General features: G+C 41.8%; 1 pseudogene; it reads left to right on the forward strand.

Annotated features, from left to right (window-relative positions):
* Positions 1–3033: 3033 nt before the first annotated feature.
* LOC115679816 (DNA mismatch repair protein MSH1, mitochondrial-like) lies at positions 3034–5330 on the forward strand (annotated as a pseudogene).
* The last annotated feature ends 436 nt before the right edge of the window (positions 5331–5766 follow it).

Raw genomic sequence — 5766 nt, forward strand, 5'->3', positions numbered from 1 at the left:
GCAGAAGTTCCATGCTCAGGTTCATCCATGGTGTGGTTGAGGGTTTCCAAAACCTCTTGCTCCTCAAGGATATATTGAACTTTTCGGTGCCAAATGTCATAATTGTCACCGTTCAGCTTCTCACCGTTATTGAGGTCAGCCACAATGATTTTGGATGCCGAAGCCATAATCACTATCTACTATACATTGACATAATAAACACAGAATCAATACTAGCACATTTTCCACATAAACGCACATTTTAATTTGCAGCAAAGACAAACTAAATTAATGATAATTCAACAAAAGACACCAAAACGAAAGTTCACGATGTTCCCAATCAGCTTCGGCATACGATTGTTCTACTATCATTAACTTGTTTAATTTGTGCAAATTTTAAGTTCTAGGTGAGAATTTCTTCTAATTCTACCAACCTACGAACTCCCACTAGACTAGATAATTCACAAAAAATATCTAAAACAATGATCACATCCTTTCTAGCAATCATATAGCATGGCATGATGTTAATCAACAAATAGAACATTCATGCAACAAATATAATCAACAGTGGAATTCATGACGTAAAGATCTCCGGCCATTGTTTTAATACGCTCAAAATTAGGAAAATGCAAGCACGTCAAAACATATAGACATGCCATCAATGAATCATGCTCTACATAATATTTATGTGGTCATTTACATGTAAGCCAGCTTCTGTATTTCCAAAACCATAGGGAAATACAAGTAAAATGCAATAATACCCCAAAAATACACGTATTTAGGGTTCCGTATGCATTTTCATACATTTAAAAGCTTCAAACATATAAAATAACTATACCACAATATAGAGAATTTAAATATGAACACAACGGTACCAACCACAGCCCGATCGGAGCTCCTACGCGCCCACACGCGCCGCCTAAGTGCACGGCACATGTGGCGCATGCGTCGCCTAAGTGCGCGGCGCGTGTGGTGCACGCGCCTGCCCTATACGGGCTTCTGAGCCGGTCCGACCGGCTCGACCGGTGACCGGTCCGACCGGCTCGACCGTTGAACGGTCCGACCGGCTCGACCGTTGAACGGTCCGACCGGCTCGACAGTTGAACGGTCCAACCGTTGACCGGTCACGGGTCGGGTCATCATCCGGGTCGGGTCTCCAAGTCGGGTCGGGTCTCCGGTCGGATCGGGTCCTCGGGTCGGGTCCTCGAGTCGGTTCGCCGGTCGGGTCAATCGCCGGTTGACGAAGGTCTGTCGGTCGGCTGACGTCATCTTGTCGTTACCGACAGATTTGCTGACGTCATCGATGACGTCAGCACGCGCCGTTTGGCCAACGCGCGTGTGCCATCCACGCGCTGGTTGTGCCAGCGCCTTGGGCGCGTGGCTTCCACGCGCCGCGGATTCTGGCCGCGCGTGGCGGCGCGTCCGGTGGTTTCCGGCGGTGTTCGACCCACCGTTCTGCTCGTCTCGATGATTTCTTCAATTTTATATAATAAAAAATTATTTTCTCCATAAAAAAGTTTTCGAAAATCATCCGAACAGAACGGTCGCCCATAACGTTCAAACCCGTTCTTCGTTTCAATTCATGTTTGTCGATTCATTTTGCAATTCCCGAGCAATCAACATGCAAACAGTATGAAGTTCATCATCATGATCTCCATATCAAACAGCAAGCGGAAAAATTCAACGGGAAAAACAAGGCAGAGATCATAACCGAGGCTCTGATACCAATGTTGGAAGCGAGTTTCGGGAGAATCGACTAACCTGTTCGATGCACTCCAAATAAAATTTTCAGGATCGTACATTGAATCACCAGCAAACGATGAACAAATTTACTACACGTTGGTCCGAATACAATCACAAGGAAAGTATTCTCGTTCCACAGCGTTAATGCCGATTGTCTTCTCAAAGTAAATATTGAATCTTTATACGTCGAGAGAGAGAGAGAGTTCTGAATTTTTCGTTCATCATCATCCCGAGGAAGTTATCGTAACTTCCATTAAGAAACTCTCATCGCACCTCTTCAAAAGGTGTCTCTCAGATATACCTCTTATTAGAGCAAATGGTGTCCCTTGGACACACATCATGGGCGGACCGACGAAATATAACAAGGTTAAAGACAGACAATTTCTCTTTCTTTTATCCCTGCAGTAGAGAAGAATAAAGGGAAAAGCAGACTGTCTTGCCAATGAACTTACTTCACTATATTGAGCTACACATGTTTCCTATGTGAGGGTGCCATGTTGATTGGTCTCAAGGTTGAAAACTTTCTTGCAGACTGTAGCACGGCAATCTTCTCAAGTCAATTGACCAGAAAGCAGCCACATAAAATCATCTTTTTCCTTGTTAAATCTTTCTTTTCCATAATTTCTCTCATAGTCTGACATACGTCTTAACTAATATTTATAACTAGGCTCATGCTTTGGCATTTAAGAATTAATAATATTCACTCTGCTACATAACTTGAATTTCAGTGAAGGGAGGAGGAGGAAATGGGTTTTCCCCACCCTTGCCAGGTTCTGTAAGTCTAAGGTAACAACCGAAGTCAGTCTGCAATCTGCATTATGCTTTAGCAGCATCTACATCTTCTGTGTTCGAATAAGTATAGTATGATTTATAATTGGGTGCGTTTGGTGCTACTTCCATGTGCAAGGACAAGTATATACATATATTAGGCCAGCATGTTGTTAAAGTGAACATTGAGGATTGAGTTGCCACGCTTTGCTGTGAGGTTAAACTTGGAGCATGGCTCGTATTTATGTTCTGTGACTCATTTGTACTGGTTTCAGAGTGTTTTCGAATTTGTGAAAAATATTACTAAGGGAAGAAGATAGATTTCGATTTCTAGCTCTAATATTTTTTGGCACTTGATACCGCTGAATCGGGTCAGATATCCCCTTATGTATGTGTCTTTCTTTTTGACTTTCTACTTTAAATGACCCAATCAAACTGAATACTTTTTATGCTTCTTTGTCATAACCTCACTTGTTGGATTGGTCAATTTGTAAAGACATGGATTTTGTTTTCTTTCTCAACTTCTTTTGATGGAGATGATTAATGCGAGATGTATGTATTTTTTTCTCCATGATGTCACCTGTAATCATTTGGCTCTTCTTACTGGCTTGTTTTTGTCAAGTAAAGTCCTAATAGAGGCCCTGTGCATTATTATTGTTGTTGTCATCCCTGGTTCCTAAGCATTGAATCACCTGCACATTTGTTGAATGCAGGATGTGGATGTTTCAGATGGATCAAATAGGCTGAAAATAGTTGGCCTGTCACCATATTGGTTTGACACAGCGCAAGGCAGTGCAGTACACAATACTGTCGATATGCAGTCATTGTTTCGCTTGACAGGACCTAATGGTGGTGGTAAATCAAGTTTGCTGCGATCAATTTGTGCAGCTGCTCTTCTTGGAATTTGTGGACTGATGGTCCCAGCAGAGTCGGCTCTTATTCCACATTTTGATTCTAGTATGCTTCATATGAAATCTTATGATAGTCCTGCTGATGGAAAAAGTTCGTTTCAGGTACTAACTTCTTGGGCTAACACTAAATCTCTCTCTTTAGTGATGGTGAAAGAAAGGTTCTCTTTGTGCTCACCACATGCCTGTGTTCGTCAATTTGACACATACCGTATCATTCTTTAGTGTGATAGTTAGTGTTGTGTAGGCCACTCGCAAGTTCATTTTGATGCCAGGAATTTTTCAGAACTTCTTTCTTTTTAGGAGGAGGAACAATTCATAACTTGCCTAGAACAAATGGATCCCATATTGATCTTACCGGTGGTGATGAAGGCGCTGTTGAATTTGGAAAGGAATTTGGCAATCGGTCAGCTGAGACAAGAACAATAGAGAAGTGACTCTCGTCTGGCCAAAACAAAAATGATAAAAACTAAAAAAAAGTGATCTATTGTTAGGTTGGGGACTACCATGTGCTTGTTTGATGATCCTGACAAATAGCATTTGTGCACTTGTATCTCTATGTAGTGGCACCAATCTGCATGTTTACATAGAGCTCATTGATAAGTCCATTCATATTTCGATTTTCTTAGGTGGAGATGTCCGAGATTCGATCTATTATTACCAGAGCAACTTCAAGAAGCCTTGTGCTTGTGGATGAAATCTGTCAAACAGCGGAAGGGACTTGTATTGCTGGCAGTATTGTTGAAACTCTTGATAGAGTTGGTTGTCTGGGTATTATATCCACTCATTTGCATGGAATTTTTAGTTTGCCTTTGAATACGAAGAACACTGTGCCCAAAACCATGGGTACAAGATATGTTGATGGGCAGACAAAGCCAACTTGGAAATTGATAGATGGAATTTGGCAAGAAAGCCTTGCATTTGAGACGGCTAAGAAAGAAGGAATTCCCGAAACAATAACACAGAGCGGAAGATCTCTATTTTCAACATAAGAAAGAAGCATTTCGTGGGATGGATGGCTTGAAAGGAAATAATTTGTCTGCACAAGTTGTAAAAGGTTCTGATAAGGCCCATCCTCAGTTAAGTCGCATTGGAGCAGACACCCTCCATCATGAGATTGAATCAATAAAGCAAACGGAAGCCCTGCAGCGAGATGTCAAGAAAGCTGTTATAACAATATTTCAAGAGAAGTTGGTGGAGCTCCAAAAGCTAAAGAACCCACTGAAAGTTCCTGAACTACACTGTGAGTCCGTGGCTGCCAGGGAACAACCACCTCCATCCGCAATAGGTGCCTCTGCGGTCTAAGTCATGTTCAGACCTGACAGCAGAATATATGTCGGAGAGGTACTTTTCTTCCAACGCTAATCTTATACATAACGAAAAAGTAGGATTAATCTGATATATGTCGGAGAGGTACTTTTAGGATTGTTCCGAATTTGTCCATATATGATATTGCCTCCAGCGACCAAAAAGGGCACAATAGTAAAATTACCGAACCTCTTGTAATTATCTTCTAATATTCCACGTTTTTAGCTGGCGGCTGCCCTTCTTTTGCCTTCTCCATTTCTCCATATCCACCCATAGTTAGGATCTCCTTTTGTGTGAAGGACTGTGATTTTACCGTGTAGTATGTAACTTTTATTTCTTTTGAATTTCACGTGCAAAAACAACACAGCGAGTGCGCGGAGGAGTCCAGTGACCTTTTTATCTAGGAACTCTTTCTTTCTGATGAATAATGAAATTTTCTTTCCATTTGATTTAAAGTCTACTGTGTTTGCCCGACAGGCTATGGTTAATTCTCAATATATTGGATTTCTGCAAGAGTATAATGGGGATGGGCATGTCATGTCGTTTGTCTTAGGCACCACAACGGTTCACGATTATAGTCTAAGAGTTTTCTCTACGACAGTTTTGTCAGTCTTGAGGGCATGATGCGTGCACATTGGTCGAAGGAAGGAATATAGAACGGCGTCTTTCATTTATTTCGCAGCTCCAAGGAAGAGCATGGCTTGCCAACTGGAAAACTCTTCTTATAAACCAGCTTCCAAATCAAGGATTTCTCTTGACTAATGTGGTTGACGGCAAGCATTGGAATTATGGCGCCTCCACTCTCCACATAGGAACTACGGTAGTCTTCTAATGGCTATGTTGCCTGTTGACGTAATTGTATGGAACTCATATTCTTGTAAGTATATATTACAGTGGCCGCGACAAGTTTGTTTCTGATATTACCTGACAAAAAGGACCGTGCATTTTCTGGTTGTCCAAATTCGGAGTATTTGTTGATGATGATCTAAGCGCTTGAGTGTGGATCTTGAGTTCTGAGACCGCGAGTGGTGAGAGAAGAGTGGATTTGCTTCAACAAGGA

Source organism: Syzygium oleosum, unplaced genomic scaffold, assembly GCF_021117445.2.
Source record: "Syzygium oleosum isolate NSW1041296 unplaced genomic scaffold, Sole_v2.1 Sole_v2.01, whole genome shotgun sequence".
NCBI lineage: Eukaryota > Viridiplantae > Streptophyta > Magnoliopsida > Myrtales > Myrtaceae > Syzygium > Syzygium oleosum.